Here is a 17,596-nt window from a genome sequence, read left to right as displayed (position 1 = left end):
AGTACCCAGAAGTCACTACTACAGGATAGGCCCAACAAAGAAAGTAATAGAACACCACTAGCCGTCACCTTCAGCCCCCAACTAAAACCTCTCCAACGCATCCTCAAGGATCTACAACCTATCCTGATGGACGATCCCTCACTCTCCCAGATCTTGGGAGACAGGCCAGTCCTTGCTTACAGACAGTCCCCCAACCTGAAGCAAATACTTACCAGCAACCACACAACAAAAACCCTAACCCAGGAACCTATCCTTGCAACAAAGCCTGTTGCCAACTCTGTCCACATATCTATTCAGGGGGCACCATCATAGGACCTAATCACATCAGCCACACTATCAGAGGCTAATTCACCTGCATATCTACCAATGTGTTATATGCTATTATGTGCCATCAATGCCCCTCTGCCATGTACATTGGGCAAACCAGACAGTCTCTACGTAAAATAATAAATGGACACAAATCACATGTAAAGAATTATAACATTCAACAACCAGTCGAAGAACACTTCAATCTCCCTGGTCACTCGATGATAGACCTAAAAGTTGCAATATTACAACAAATAATCTTCAAAAACAGACTCCAACGAGAGACTACTGAATTGGAATTAATTTGCAAACTGGACACCATTAAATTAGGCTTGAATAAAGACTGGGAGTGGATGGGTCATTCCACAAAGTCAAACTATTTCCCCCTGTTTATTTGTCCCCCTACAGTTACTCACACATTTTGTCAACTGTTGGAAATGGGCCATCCTGATTATCACTACAAAAGGTTTTTTCTCCTGCTGATAATAGCTCACCTTAATTGCTCACTCTTGTTATAGTGTGCATGGCAACACCCATTTTTTCAGGTTCTCTGTGTATATATATATCTTCCTCCTGTATTATCCACTTTATGCATCCAATGATGTGGGTTTTATCCCACGAAACCTTATGCTCAAATAAATTTCTTAGTTTCTAAGGTACCACAAGTACTTCTCTTTCTTTTTGCAGATTAATTAATGGAGTTTAAGTCCATGAATGGCTATTAGCCAGGATGGGTAAGGAATGGTGTCCCTAGCCTCTGTTTGTCAGAACGTGAAGATGGATGGCAGGAGAGAGATCACTTGATCATTACCTGTTACATTCAATTCCTCTGGGGCACCTGGCTTTGGCCACTGTTGGCAGATAGGATGTGAGGTTGGATGGACCTTTGGTCTGATCCAGTATGGCCATTCTTATGTTCTTATGAAGGGAGGAGCAGAGCATTGCAACAGAATTTCTATAGCATAGTGGTTATCACATTTACCTGGTGTGCCAAAGATCCTTGGTTCACAACCCAGCAGAAAGATGAGGGCTTAATTTTCCCAGCTTCTACTGGCCTATCTCTGCTGTTGTGGGAGCAGCAGTGATTTGTATGCTCAAAAGGTCTGTTAAACTTCCCGTCCTCCCACTTTTGTCCCCTTTCCCTCTCTGAATGCCTGTGAAGTGGCTTTTCCCCTCCCACTCCCTCCTGGATTGCTCATGGGATGAATGTTCTCGTTGAAGAGCAGAAGAGCTCCCAGGTAGACAAGGTGTCTGGGACGCTAATTAGCCAGTGATCACCCAGAGCATTGACACTGCCCAAGGTGGAGAGTGACCAGCCAGATGCAGCCAAGTCATCTCTATTCGCAGGCCATGAGGTGCAGGCCCTTAAAAGGGGAAGGGGCCATGTGCTCAGGAGAGCACTCACAAGCTTGTACCTCCAGTGAATGTCCTTTGCCCAGACCGCCTGGCCAGTGATTCTCTGTGTTGTATTTCATGGTGCCTCTGGAAGACTTACCTTCATCACACCATCCATAGCTGTGCTGTGGGACACTTACCTTGCAGAATCCTGACATCTCCAGTGCCATGCCAGTCCTGAGAGCGTGAGTATGCGCCTGTGACTGTGACCTCTCCTCCCCCTCTTATTTTGAGTTTAGCTGTCAGAATAATAAATGTGCTGCTTTTTGCCAAACTCTGGTTGGTCATTAGTCCTCCCTACACTTACTAGCTGGCCCAATTTTGGGTAACACCTGCGATAAGCCCAACCCCTGCATGGCAGAGGGTGGTGAAATGAGCTGAGGAAAAAGCCTTGGCATCATCAGGGGAAAGCTAGAGGATCTTGGCCAGTCACCTTTTGAAGCCTTGTGGCTTGGCTTCCTCTGCCCTTGGAGGTTGGCCTACGGAGGTTCTTCCTGCTGGCCTCCTTTGTGTGACTTGCCAAAAGAGGAAGTGAGACAGGAATTGGGCAAAAGAGGAAAGTCAGGCTGAGGAAGGCAGGGCAGAAGCTAAGTGCCTCAATGCAGCTAAGTGGAATTAGTAGAACGCCACCATTCGTTCTACAAAGCCTGGGGAGGTGAGGCTGGCTACCGGGAGGTAGAATCCTGTGCCTGCCTCTTAGCTTCCCGGGGATGGCTACTTGCAGCCCAGGCGAAGAAGGATGGTTCTGGGTGAAAGGAAGACAAGCAAATCTATGGGAGGAAATGTGGGTGCAGGGTGCCGGCTCTGCGCTGGGGGAGGGGGTTGGGGTGCAGAAGGGATGGCGCTGACCCCGCGCACTGCAGCTCCCAAAGTGACCGGTACACACAACTCTGCATCAGTAGCGCCTAGGTGGGCTGTGTCAGGGGGTATCCATGCGCTGCTGCCTGCAGGCGCCGCCCCCAGAGCTCCCATTGGCTAAAGTTCCTGGCCAATGGGAGCTGCGGAGTTGGTAGTCGGGGCAGGGACAATGAGTGGTGACACTTCTCCAGCCCCAGGGGATGCCGGTACATGCTGGCCATTTCTCGGAGTGGCACGGAGGGACGAAGGCAGAGTGGGCAGGGAGCCACCTTAGAGCTGTTGGCACATCTCTGCACACCCACTGGGGGAGGGGAGCGGAGGTCGTCCACGTGCTGCCTGGGGTAGGGGCAGTACACAGAGCTGCCTCCCCTCCCGGGTCTATTACAGGAGTGAGGGGGTCTTTTGGCCTGTAAGGTGCAGCAGGTTGGACTAGATGATCACATTGGTCCCTTCTGACCTTAAAGGCTCCGAGTCTAAAAGGGAGAGGGAAGTAAAGGAAGTTTTTTTAAAAAATAAGCCAAACATTGTAATACCAGGATAACTCCAACAGCTCATTGTATAGTCCCACCCCTTTCTTCCTCCATTGTGTGTTGAATGACCTGCAGGACACTGATTCTCTCATTCCATTGACAAACTGATACAATGCAGCTGAAATTAAACCAATTTCCAGGGCAGAAAGCAGCACATCACTGCATTGGCTGGGAATTGAACCACCATCAACTGCTTGGAAGGCAGCTATGCAGAGCGCTATACCACCCATGCATCTGGCAAAAGTATCACTTATGCTTGCCCAATGAGGCTAGAACAGCCTTGAGGAGATTTTTGACCTGTTAAAATGTACTACATTCTCATCACTAAAAAAAAAAACCTCCATCTTCACTTGAGTTTGAATCATCAGCCTTTCAATTAGCCACCAAAGCTGTTAATCACAGCGTATGTCTACACTAGGGGATTATTCTGATTTTACAGAAACCAGTTTTTGGAAACAGATTGTATAAAGTCGAGTGCACGCGGACACACTAAGCACATTAATTCAGTGGTGTGCCTCCATGTACCAAGGCTAGCCTCAATTTCCCATAGTTTCCGCAGTCTCTCCAACCCATTGGAATTCTGGGTTGAGATCCCAATGCCTGACGGGGCAAAAACAGTGTCGTGAGTGATTCTGGGTAAATGTTGACACTCAGTCCTCCCTGCTTGAAAGCAACAGCAGCCAATCATTTCACACCCTTTTCCCTGGATGCCTGGGCAGACGCCATAGCATGGCAACCATGGAGCCCATTCAGCCTTTTTTCACCATCATTGTATGTCTACTGGATGGTGCTGACAGACGTGGTGCTGCAGTGCTACACAGCAGCATCCCCTTGCCTTTTTTAAGTTAGCAAAGACGGTTAACAGACATACTGTCCCGTCTGCTGCTTTGCAAGTTGACAGTGACAGTTATCAGTTACACGGTACCGTCTGCTGCTGTCATGGGTGCTCCTGGCTGGCCTCGGTGAGGTCGGCCGGGGGCACATGGACAAAAATGGGAATGACTCCCCAGGTCGTTCCTTTCCTTAAGTTTTGGCTAAAGGGAGAGTCAGTCCTGTCTAGACTATCAGGCAAGCCTATTAAAAAACCAGAGAGGCAAATGGCTGCTCCGGGTCAGAGCCCCAGATATCCCACAGAAACGATGAGCTCCATGCCATTCTAGGGGGTGCCCCTGCAACAACCCCACGCTTCCTTCCCTTCTCTCCCACCCCTCCTGGGCTACCGTGGCAGTGTCCCCCCATCTGTGTGATGAAGTAATAAAGAATGCAGGAATTTGAAACAACACTGACTTTATTGCCTCTGCAAGCAGAGTTCAAAGGGGGGAGGGGACGGCAGCCTCCAGCTGCTATGATATTCCAGGTAGGACTGAATCTCCATTAGACAAAGCTAAAAGAAGAGAATGACCTGGGAGTCATTCCCATTTTTGCCCAGGCACCCCCGACCGACCTCACCGAGGCCAGCCAGGAGCACTCACAGGATGACGATGACGGATACCAGTCCTATTGTACCATCTGCAGTCGGGAAGGGAAGGGAAGGGGATGCTGTTGTGTAGCTCTGCAGCACCACGTCTGACAGCAGCATCCAGTAGACATACGGTGACATTGAAAAAAGGTGAGAAACAATTTTTTTCCATTTGCTTTCATGGGGGTGAACGACATATACCCTGAAACACCTGCGAAAATATTTTTGACCCTTCAGGCTTTGGGAACTCAGCCAAAAATTCAAATGGTTTTTGGAGAGTGCAGGAACTGTGGGATAGCTACAGTCGTCAGTGGCCCCTCCCTCCATGAGCGTCCATTTCATTCTTTGGCTTTCTGGTATGCTTGTCTCAGCTCCTTAAGTTTCACGCAGCACTGCGTTGAGTCCAGGTTGTGGCCTCTGTCCGTCATAGCCTGGGAGATTTTTTCAAATGCTTTGGCATTTTGTCTTTTGGAATGGAGTTCTGATAGAACAGATTCATCTCCCCATAGAGAGATCAGCTTCAGTATCTTCCATACGGTCCATGCTGGAGCTCTTTTTTGATTCTGGGACTGCATGGTCACCTGTGCTGATCGGCACTCCACGCTGGACAAACAGGAAATGAAATTCAAAAGTTCACGGGACTTTTCCTGTCAACCTGGTCAGTGCATCCAAGTTCAGATTGCTGCCCAGAGCAGTCAAAATGGTGCACTGTGGGATGGCGCCTGGAGGCCAATACCATTGAATTGCGGCCACACTAACCGTAATCCGAAATAGCAATACCGGTTTCAGCGCTACTCCTCTCGTCGGGGAGGAGTACAGATACCGATATTAAGAGCCCTTTATATCGATATAAAGGGCTTCGTTGTGTGGATGGGTGCATGGTTAATGAGATTTAACACTGCTAAATTTGATATAAACTTGAAGTGTTGACCAGGCCAGAGAGAGCAGCAGGATTTCCCCTATTGTTTCCTGCTCTTGTTTTCTTGACTAGTTTCTCCTGCACCAATTTGCTCTTTGGTTTTGGAAGCCTGGCTAGCTCAGTGGGTAAAGCATCAGACTTTTAGTCTGAAGGTCTAGGGTTCAAGTCCCTGGTCAGGTGATAAGCTACTCACCAAGATCTTAAACTGTCTTTATGGAGTCCTCTTTCATGTTACTTTTTCTCTTCAGGATTTTGGCTGGTGTTGGATTCCCAGTCTCCATGTTATAGGGGCAGGAGAAATAAAGGGTTGTTATCCTTGTTGTGTGAATCGAGGGCAGCAGAACTGTGCTTGGCAGACCCCGATTGAGGGACTCACCCTCAATGCAATATCACTTGCTAGGCAGGGGACAGGGGTTCCAATGCCAAGTGGGCTGGGGCCTGGGTCCTAATACTAAAATTTAGGAGTTAGATCAACTTTAGGACAGGGTGGCTGTGGAGGGATGTCCATGTTGTCTAGGCACTATGTGAGTCCTTAGACAACATAGTGACTATGGTGCCTTCTTATTTTCCCCCTTTCCCACCCAGGATGGCAAGTGAACTGTACAGAGGCACCTCTGGGCTTGCACTGACTAAGAACAACAGCTGTGAATGGGGTGCAGAGGAGGGGGGCTCATGTTAAAGGACTTTTGGTTGCTGGACTTACGAACCGTAGGGAGAAGGACACTGCCCAGCTTATTTGGGGGTGGGTCTTTCCCTCATGGTTTATGTTTATGTGTTGGGGCTGCTGACATACTTCTGCTAACCCTGGGCTTACATTGCAATGTAGACATACCCTGAGAGTGCATCTATACTGTGATAAAATCCCTGTGGCTTGGCTGGCCTGGATGATCTGATTTGTGCTCCTTGGGCTCAGACTGGAGCCAGGCTTGGAGACCCTCACCCCTCGTGGGATCTCGGAGGCTGGGCTAAAGGCCAAGTGTCTACACTGTAATTTTATAACCCTGCAGCAAGAGTCTGAATCAACTGAACCAGGGTTTGAGAATAGTGACTTGAGTGTGATAATGGCAGTGTAGACATAATGCTAGGCTATGTCCACACTGCAATGAAACACCCAGGGCTGTCCCATGCCAGCTCAGGCTCCCGAGGCTTGGGCTGTGGGGTGGTAAATTTGCAGTGTAGACATCTTGGCTCAGGCTCAATACTGTGCTCTGGACCCCACAAGGTTGGGAGGGAGTTTAGCAAGCAGAAAAGGTATAATAGCATTGGATCATTACCGTGGACTCAGTGGCATTTCTCCATTGGTCTGTCTGCTTTGAGGCAGGGACAATAACACATCCTGCTGCATTTGTTATTTCAAAGGGCGATTTAGGATTTTCATTCTCTCACACGATGTGCACAAAGCAGGACTCAACCCTCGGTGGAAACTAGATGAGCTGCCTACAGGTTCTGGCAGCCACAATGAGTCATTTGGTGTGAGAGTCCAGACCTGCCCCTGTCCCAGAGGGAGGGGGTCATCTGCAAGGAGCTTGGAACACTGACCTATCCAAGGTTGCTGGACTTACCAACTGTAGGGGGAAGGACACTGCCCAGCTTATTTGGGGGTGGGTCTTTCTCTCGTGGTTTATGTTTGTGTGTTGGGGCTGCTGACATGACTTCTGCTAACCCTGGGCTTACATTGCAATGTAGACATACCCTGAGAGGGCATCTATAGTGTGATAAAATCCCGCTGGCCTGGATGATCTGATTTGTGCTCCTTGGGCTCAGACTGGAGCCCAGGCTTGGAGACCCTCACCTCTCTTGGGGTCTCGGAGGCTGGGCTGAAGCCCAAGTGTCTACACTGTAATTTTATAACCCTGCAACACAAGCCCCACAAGACTGAATCAACTGACCCAGGGTTTGAGAATAGTGACTTGGGTGTGTTAATGGCAGTGTAGACATAATGCTAGGCTACGTCCACACTGGAATGAAACACCCACAGCTGTCCCATGTCAGGGCAGGCTCCCAGGCTAGGGCCAGGGGTGGTAAATTTGCACTGTAGATATCTCAGCTCAAGCTTAATATTGGGCTCTGGGAGCCCTCAAGGTTGGGAGGGAGTTTAGCCAGGAAAAAAAGGTAAAATGGCAGTGGAGTATTATCATGGACTCAATGGCATTTCTCCATTGGTCTGTCTGTTTTGGGGCAGGGACAATAACACGTCCTGCTGCTTTTGTTATTTCTAAGAGTGGTTTAGGATTTTCATTCTCACACACGGTGCACGAAGCAGGACTCAATCCTCGTTGGAAACTAAATGAGCTGCACACAGATTCTGGCAGCCACAATGAACCATTTGGTGTGAGAGCCCAGACCTGCCCCTGTCCCAGAGGGATGGGGTCATCTGCAAGGAGCTTGGACCACTGACCTATCAGCTCTTAACACCCAAACTTTCAGTAACTCTATTGTCAGTGCCTATGAGTGTAATTAAACCATAAGAACAGGCATACTGGGTTGGACCAAAAGCCCATCTAGCTATGTGTTTTGTACTTTGACAGTAGCCAATACCAGGTGCCCCAGGAGTAACTCAGCAAAGTATCATTGGGAGTTGAACCCAAGGTCTCCTGTTTACAAGGCAGGTGCTTTGGTCAACTAAGCCATGGTACCTTCCTGTGGCTAAAGCACACTGTCTGCTAACACCTGACTCCTTGCCATCCCCACTGGGGCTGATAAGCTTTGCTTGTGTTTGGATTCTGCAAAGCAGAGGAGCAGGTGACGTTTTCCTTGCAAGCTGTGTGTGTGAGTGTGTGAATCTTTGGCCAGGTCTGCACTACAAAGTTATTTCAGCATCATTATATTGCTCAGGTGTGTGAAAAACACACAACGCTCCCTCGATCAGCAGCTTCTGGCTGGTACACACACTGCAATGCCAGGTCTGGCGACAAAACTGCCCTGTTTTGTTGACAAAATAAAACCACGTTGACGAGAGGCCAAGAGCTTTGTGCAGCAAACTTAAAGTGACAAATTGTCAGTGTAAATGCTGCTGGTCATTATATCACCATAACTGGCTCCACCAGTATTGCACCATGCCTGCTATGAACTTGCCTGCCCTGAATTCCACTACAGAGGCTGGTCCTCTCTCCTTTCATGGCTCCAGGAAGTTCTGACAGCTGAGCCACTATCTACACTGAGATTAGGTTGATAGAACTGCATTACCAGCCTAAGTAATGTAATTACACCAACCTAATTTTGTAGTGTAGACCTATCCAAAGAATCATACACACACCTTGGGAGTAAAACTTCACCTGCTCCTCCGTTTTACAGAAGCCAAGCACGAGCAACACTCGTCAGGGCCCAGTGGGGATTAGCAGAGCATCAGGTGTGGGCAAACACCATGCTATAAGTAGCAGCAGGTACTATGGCTTAGGTGGTTAAAACCCCTGTTTTGTAAACAGGAGATTCTGGGTTCAACTCCCAGTAGTTATTTGGGGAGTGGCTTTTGGGGCACCTGGTATTGGCTACTGTCAGAAGACAAAATTCAGAGCTAGGTGAACCTATGGTTTAAATTACACTCACAGGCACTGATAATAGAGTTACTGAAAGTTTGGGTGTTAAGAGCTGATAGGTCAGTGGTCCAGTCCCCTCAATGTGGTTTTACCATTTCCACTTGCTAAACTCCCTCCTAACCTCTATAAAATTACAGTGCAGACATATGGGCTTGGGCCCATGAGGAGCGAGGGTTTCTGAACTCAGGCTTCAGTGTGAACAGAAATATCTGCACCACAGTTTTTAGCCCCTCAGGTTTACGTCCATGAGACCAAGTCAGATGACCCAGGCCAGCCATGCTGCTATCTTTATCCCAGGAGAGATGGACTGTAAGGGTATGTCTCCATTGCAATGGAAGCCCAGGTGTGCTGCTCTCTGCTCAAAGCAGCACTGGAAGCCCCATATTCATCACTCTCATATAATGATGACATGGTTTGTACAAAGTCTGCCTGGTGAGGTATGATTTCAAAAGTCTTGCTCTGTTCAACATTATATCTTGTTGGATTGTGTATGCTTGCATTGGTTGAGAAGTTATTAAGTTTTGCTCTGTGTGCGTTACTGAGATATGTTATGAGGTTGGGAAATGCCCACCACCAGCCTTTCAGGTGCGACAAGGGAGGAGCCAGACTCACTGCTGGCCCATTGAAGGTATCCACACTCCCAAGGACTATCTCAGGAAACGTGTACAATGCAGGCTTCTCCGAGATAACACAGAGACAATGGACACTGCTTGACTCACATCATAACAAAAGGAGCTTCCTAGCAAGTTGGAAGAAACTATGAAAGAGGGGACGAGACATCATGACTTCTCCTGCACAACTCAGCAGCTGGAAACACACCTGGAGGACAAAGACTGAACTGAACTGATTCAGAAATCAGAAGAGAATAATAACAGTAATACTTACAAACCAAAGTCCCTGATACCAGACACCTCTGTGTTCTTGGGGAACCAGGGTGCAGTATCCAGCCTGACTCATGAAAGACTCCCCTCCCCACCCCCCAGCCTCTGCTTAAACCAAAACCCATTAGAGAAAAGAACGTGCAGAGAGCAGTGAAGGGCATTGGGAGACACACCTAGACCCCTCCTGACAAGAGTGACAAGATTAAGACATCCCTCATTAGCATACAGAATGGAGAGCAGAGACAACACCCCTAGCCTCATCTGCATGAAAGATGGGACAGGAAGACATCTCAATTTGCATACAGAATGGAGAACCAAGAACCACACTGAATTCTGGGACCAGAAAAAGCAGGGAAGCAGTGCATCATGGGAATCTCTGCACTAGATGTTAAGGAACCTATGTCTGCACACACCCAGCTCAGCAATTATCAGACCAATTCTAGTAATGAATCCTTAATTGATATCCAAATAGTGAAGCCACCTAGTTGCATTTATCAGAGGGGTAGCCGTGTTAGTCTGGATCTGTAAAAGCAGCAAAGAATCCTGTGGCACCTTATAGACTAACAGACGTTTTGGAGCATGAGCTTTTGTGGGTGAATACTCACTTCATTGGATGCATGTAGTGGAAATTTCCAGGGGCAGGTATATATATATATATGCAAGCAAGCTAGAGATAATAAAGTTAGTTCCATTGTGAGCTCCCTGGAAGAAAACACCCATAGCCAAGAGTGATCAGTTCCTTTTGTCTAGTCTAAAGAAAACCCTTGAGTTATCAGCCTTACCTATAAACAAATCTATTGGTCTCCCCTGAACAATTGTATTTTCTCTACAGAAATCCCTACTCACCCTCCAGTCATCATTCTTATGCTCAGATCCAAACTCTGCATCAGCTCCACTAGGACTCCATACTCTCCTGACTGATCGTGCTGGGTACTCTGCTTGCCTCCTGCCCTCAGGACCCTCAGCTACCAGCATCATCTGGGAACCCCGACCAGTCCAAGCTTCAGGGGGTGGTGAGATCCACTTCTCTCTCTCTCTCTTTTCATTTTTCCTTTCTACCTTAGGTATTAACCTTTAATAATGTATGTTATGTTGGTTTAGCCTCCTTGTGCAGTTATCACCAGTATTCAATAAATAACTTGTATGGTTAAGCTGGTTGCTTCTCTCTCTCTGGCTGAACCTTACTCTTTTGTGTTTTTAGCTCCCCCCATTCACTCTGCAGCAACACTTCTTTTACCTAAGCTAAAGATCCCTGCAGCACCCAAAATCCTGTGGGGTTTGCTCATCAAGTAGGTTACTGCCAGTACAATTGTGTTGTGAAGGTGGGGATAGGGATGTGTTGAATCTGGGACCCATAAGGGTAACAGCTTGAAAGTTCTGCTTCACCCAGTCCGTGGAGCCCAGGGGCATATAAGGAGAGTCAGCTTGAACGTGCTGCTCCATCCAGCCCAGTGAGTCCAGGGACATATAAGGGGTCAGCTTGACAGTGCTGATTGACCTGGTCCTCTCAGATTTGCTCTGTTAATGAATGGGTGGGTGGGTGGGTGTTCATCTGGATCCTGGGCTGAAGAAACCCAGCCCTAGGGAACCTAGGTCCTGCAGGTTAGCTCCATTGGGAGGGGACTGGTAGAAGGGAGAAGTAGAGCTCCATATGAACACACAAGTAGTACATTGATAGAATTACAGAATCCCCTTCCCCAGAAAAGTAACCCGAATAAATGAGCATATCCCAAGGTAATTGGCAAATCTGGTAACAATAGAGATGTCCACCAGGGTTTTCTTCTGCCAGTTCCTGATGTTTTCATCCTTGCTGGTGGTCCGGGTCTTCGAGACAAGCTTCTGTTGGGTTTTCTGGGAAGTGGAACACACAGGAACAGCAGCGGTCGATGGTGGTGTAACTGAAAGAGAAGAAGAAAGAGAATTTTCTTTCATTGTATCAGTAGTGCAGTGCATATGCAAATCAGCAGCATGCACATGAAAATCAGCTTGAGCACTAGAGTAGCTCTATAAAGCAGCATCAATTTTTCAAAAATAGCTGCAGGAGATTCCATCTTCAGGACAATGGTTTGCAGATGTCCATTTGAGAAAATTAAACTGATAAGAGCAGATTTAAAAGTTTATTAGAAAATGTTTAAAAACAGATGATACAGAGAGTTTGAAACATCAGTTATTGGTCATTGGGGGTAACATACAGAGTATAGGGGGATGCTAGTATTTTGGTATTGGACAGCACATAACATATACAGTCTGCAATGTCCCCAATGGGGGAATATATGGTGAGTGAGATCAAGATACGGTCAGCAAGTAGTGAGGGTACACCACTCATACAAAAAGTTACAGACAGTCATGGGTATAAATAAGCAGGCCAAGTAATGGGGATAGGATGACATTCACATGGTGGAGTTCAGTTTGGTAGGTTCAGGGCTCAAGGGGATAAAATCTAGCAGGGGAGGTTTACAGGACTCTTCCCCCTTGTGGGTGTATGAAGTCATGCTATCTCACTCTTGGCATTAGCAGTGGCCTACAACACTTGATCTTAGCTCACAGAGAACCAAGAAGCAATACCAAGACTGTGCGATGCATGTGCACCCCTGCCCCCACCACTTTCGACCTCACCTTGACCAGCTCCCAGCCACACCACTAACATCCTAATGAGGTAACTCTCAGTGAGGCTCACTTCCCCAAAATGACTCCAGTGGAAGAATTCAAAGCAAGACCCCTTAACACACAATTCTGTTCAAAGATGGTTCCCTTTACACTCCTAATGTGCACAAACCCACCCACTGACCTGTGACTAGCAATCTCTCACTGTTAACTTGTACAGCAAACAGGGCAAAGCAAGCCTATGCAAGCACTGTTCTGCAGCCCCAATGCTCTTGTCTGCTCCTTCCCACAGAACTCTCTCAAATGTACGGTCAATGGCATCAAATCAATTCCTTGCCATGGTAGGGCCTCGGGCATTCGTGCACCCCAGTCCCTCCCAGGTCATTGGCTGGTTCCTTCTGGCCTTAAACACTAGGAATGTGACTCAAGGGGCCCCACCCTTCCTCCTCTTCTGCGCCTATGAACTATCCCTCGTCTGGGCAAAACATTTACAGAGACTGGTTCCTAAGTTAAAATGGTGGCATTTTCCAAACGGGAAAGGGATGGAAAGTTTCTCTTCTGTAGGGAGACGAGGGAAAGAATGATCCAAACCGTTCAATCAATTCTGGAAGGTAGACTAAGGAGACCAGTGGCCAATGTCAGAGATGGTATACTGAGCTAGATGGACCATTGGTCTGACCCACTCTGGCCTTCTTACAGGAAATCGTTGGAGGTGAAAGAATTAATTGTTAATGAGCTCTGCTGCATAAGGTCATCTAGAATAACCTGATAGGCCAGTATGAAGATCCTTTTTGTACCATTGAATATTAACACAGAAAATGTGGTGACTAGTTATTCTAATTCCTTCCTTTGGAAATGAGATGACTCATTGGAAAAAAAAAAAGGAAACTCAAAACGATATCTGTAAGTCATTTTCTACATTATGTAAGCCTTGCCTCCCCAACTCACTAATACCGACAACACACGAAACCAAACAGCTAGGTGAAGACAGATCACAAAATAGCCCCCTCCTGGAAAAGCATCAGGCACTAACTAAAGATAACAGACATGGCCTTTCTCTGAAAGGTATGTTGGCCTGCAGGGAGGGGAGAGAGAGAAAGCTGCCTTTGAAAACAACTGAAGTTTTAATCCTCTAAAGAACTTCAGGAAGCAAAGTCCAACCCCAAGCCTGTTTTTTCCCACAAGGCTGGAGAACAACCTTACTCAAGCCTGAAAAAATCAGACAGAAACTCCTAAACGTTCCTCTCTGTAGAAATCTTTGGCAAAAGACTTACACACTCTGAAAACAAATCAGATAAGAAAAGGCATACCACAGAGGCGCTGCTGGGTCAGAAGTGCCTTCTCCTCAACTCAGGGGGACGACAATGACAGCCCGCTAAACTTCTCGCTTGAAGAGGAAATTTAATTGAATCGATTTCAATCCCAAGTTTGACCACCAGAACCAGGGACATTGGGAATAAAACCAGCCCCTTGACCAGGGACTCCCGCAATGCTCCCTGACTATGCAAATGAGATTCCGCCGCCAGTCTCCGGCGCTCAAGGGGCCGTCCCTGCTCGTTCCCCAGTTGCGCGGAGATTGGGACGGGGAAGCTGCTCTCCTGACACAGTCCCGCTGATGCCCAGGCACATGGAGGACGGAGCTGGGCGGGGAAGTCAGAGGGCAATTGCCCCCCCGCTGCATTAGTGGGCTAAAACCCAAATCAAATGCACACACCTTGCAAAGGAACAGGATCTGCGATGTCAACCAACACACTCCATTGAGATTCTATATCACACGCCTCCTGTATGACACAAGAGCTACTTTTGGGGCAAAAACATTTCAGAAAGGCATCTAGTCTTCATTAAATTATATCAAGAGATGGAGAATCCACCACTTTCCCTGGTAGCTTGTTCCTGTGGTGAATCATCCTGGCTGTTGAATATTTGTGTCTTATTTGTAATATGAATTTGTCTCTTTTCATCTTCCAGCCATTAGGTCTTGTTATGCCTTTCTCTGCTAGATTAAAGAGCTCTTTAATACCCAATCTTTTCTCTCCATTAAGGCCATTCAACACTTCAATGAAGTCACCTTTCAATCCTCTTTTGATAAGCTAAACAGGTTGAGCTCTTTCAATAGCTCACTAGAAGGCATTTTTCTCCAACCCCTAGAACATTTGTTGGCTCTTTGGTCATCAGACTCCTGAACTGCAGCTGGATGTGGCTCTTGTTCTTCTGCACAGCATAGCTACTGGAGAAGAGGGATCTGCAAATGTAGATTCATATGATACCTTTGTTTAATTGATGAAAACGTAAACTAGACACTTAGAAGATTGGAACTGATTTCAGCTGATGGACAGGTTTGCTAGGTTTTTATGCATTTGGACAGCAAAATGTTTAGTGTTTACATTCATATCAAGCACCCCCGTATAGTGGAGCTCCTGAACATAAAGGAGAATGGAAATGAAAGTGTTTTCCTTTTTTAAAAAAAGAAAGAAGGTTATAAAAGCACAGTGGGGTTTGAGCCAAGGACCACTTAATCAGCAATCGAGCACTCTACCACTGAGCTATACCCCCATGACAACAGTAACATGGAATCATGGTTTCCAGGACTTTGAAAGACAGACCTTGCTTCATCAAGCTCCTTTGCCATTCCCAGACCACAGGTGGTTTTAAAAATGGGGTTTGATTAAACTTCTTAAATGTGGTAAACACCACAGCTTGCACACCCACCGATATAGCTTCTCCCACTGACATAGCTGCCACCTTTTGGGGAAGTGGATTAACTACACCCACAGGAAAACTCTCTCCCCTCAGCAGAGAGCAGTGGTTCTCAAACTGTGAGTCAGGACCCCAAAGTAGGTCATAACCCTATTTTAATGGAGTTGCCAGGGCTGGCATTAGTCTTGTTGGGGCCTGCGGCTGAAGCCAAAAGTCTAAGCCCCACCATCCAGGTCTGAATCCCTCTAGCTCTGGTTTTGTCTTCCCCCAATTGGGGTAGGGCTTAGTTTCCCCTCCTCTGCCCAGTGGGGAGGGGCTTGGTCCCTTTTTCCAGGGCTATGTAGTAAGTTTTTTTTAGCAGAAGGGGGTTGTAGTGAAAGGAAGTTGAGAAACCCTGGCATAGAGCCTCTGAATATGTTTAGACTTGGCTCCCTGTGGCTCTGTGGGTGATCAGACACTGAAAGTACAGCCATGAAGACACCACACACCAGCCTTGCCTAGCAGGCAAAAATCAAACCTCCACAGAAAGACACCCAGTGCTTTTTAATCCATCTCCCTAAGCACTCAGCCACAACCACTTAACAAAGGGACTTGTCTATACTATGGTTCTGGTCTCACTGAATGGTCATTTCCAATTGTTTGCTCAGACCAGTATTAGGGAAAATGGTGCCCTGGGCAAAGCTTGTACTTTGGCACTTCCCCATTGCCCCTGGATGATCCCCACTCTCCCTTTATTGCTAGCTTCTGCACTCCCAAACCTTTCACCTCCTTCACCCCTAATTCTTGCCCCCTCCTGTGCTGCCTTTGCCCTTAACTCCCTGTGCCACCAGCCATGACCCTCTCCTGAAGCCCCTTCACATGGTTCCAGTGCTGGGGGCCCCACACTTGTTCTCCCTTTCCCTGGGCTTTGGCATCACTAGCCCCTGATTAGTGAGCAGGGTTCAGTGGTCCCCAAAATGAGCAAGGAAGGCAAAAGTGAATCTTGCCTTCATGGGTCACTTCCAATGACCTCCTTTTTCTGTGCCACAGCTAACAAAAACATCCCAGACAGAAAAGCAGTAGGCTAAAAAGAAACCTAGCAGCTGCTGAAGTAGTTCAGTTGGGTGAGTGCTAAGCTAAAGGTCCCTGGTTTAATCCCAGGTCTTGGAATGCTCTTCTATCCCTCTGTGTGCAGGGTGGGGTTCTTCTGAAAGTGCAGTAGGTCCTTCAACTGCCACAAGTCCCTCATTTCAGACTATGCAGCAGGAAAAGACAGCATGGGCTTCTGCACCGAGTTGGCCCACCAGACCTTTCATTCTTCTCTTGCTCTTCGTCAGCAATGGGAAGAAAAAGAAGCTCCTCCTTAAGCTGGAGTCACAAGGGCGACGTAAGGATGCCTTCATGAGCTCCGGCTCCAGTCTTCAGCTCTTCCAGCTGACCTATTGGAGGGTTGCCACCACTGTCTCTAGGTTTGCCCATCGTTATGTGCCAGGGCAAGCACCAGCCAAGCCGATGGAGTTTCTATAGTGTAGTGGTTATCTTAGTTGCCTAACACACAAAAGGTCCCTGGATCAAAAACTGGTAGAAATATGCTGGCTTCCTTTTCCTGGATCCCCTTGCTGTCCAGGAAGGCGCTCCTCCTTCTGCTATTGTCCTGTCCCTGGGAAAACTCCAACCCCTGCATGACAGAGGGTGCTGACATCAGTCTGGAGTACCTAGAGCAATGCGGCATGTCACCTTCTGGAGGCTTGTGGCTTGGCCTCTTCTGCCCTTGGAGGTTGGCCTATAGAGGCTGTCACTTCCTGCTGGCCTCCTTTGCATGACTTGCCAAAGGAGGAAGTAAGACAGGAATGGGACAATAGAGGAAAGTCGAGCTGAGAAAGGCAGGGCAGAAGCTGTGCAGCTAAGTGGGGTTAGTAGCACACCACCATTCATTCTGTCACAGCCTGGGGAGATGGAGTTGGCTGCTGGGAGGTAGAATCTTGTGCCTGCCTCTTGGCATCCCAGGGATGGCTACTTGCATCCCAGGAGAAGAAGGATGGTTCTGGGTGAAAGGAAAACAAGCAAAGCTGAATCCAGTGGAGAATGGCTGTTTCTTTATGGCCAACCTGGGGGCATGATTGATGGCTTTAGAGGTGGGGGCTGGGCTGGCTGTGAGCAACTGGGATCCAGAAAGCCCCCATCTGCCCTTCTGAGGGACAAACCCATGGAGGTGCGGTTGGCTTCTGGGAGATAGACCCCGTTGCGTGCCTCTTGGCATCCCAGAGATGGCTACTTGCAGGCCAGGAGAAGTGGGGTTCTGGGGGGAAGGAAAAGAAGCAATGGGAGGCTGAGTGGGCTCCTTTCTGGCCGAGATGGTGGGCTGTGTGGGGTCTGGGAGTTGATTGTAAGCCATAAGTGGACTTGGTGCAGTGAAAACCACTGCTCCATTC

General features: G+C 47.8%; 1 non-coding gene across 1 annotated transcript; it reads left to right on the top strand.

The window, feature by feature from the left end:
- The first annotated feature begins 5,574 nt into the window (after positions 1 to 5,574).
- TRNAK-UUU (transfer RNA lysine (anticodon UUU)) lies at positions 5,575 to 5,647 on the top strand. Its single transcript has one exon. It is a non-coding gene; the product is annotated as a tRNA-Lys (tRNA).
- Positions 5,648 to 17,596: the final 11,949 nt, after the last annotated feature.

This window comes from Gopherus flavomarginatus, unplaced genomic scaffold (assembly GCF_025201925.1).
Source record: "Gopherus flavomarginatus isolate rGopFla2 unplaced genomic scaffold, rGopFla2.mat.asm mat_scaffold_34_arrow_ctg1, whole genome shotgun sequence".
In the NCBI taxonomy this organism is placed as follows: domain Eukaryota; kingdom Metazoa; phylum Chordata; order Testudines; family Testudinidae; genus Gopherus; species Gopherus flavomarginatus.
Note: the sequence above shows the minus strand (reverse complement) of the source record. Positions and strands in the feature narration are given on the sequence as shown.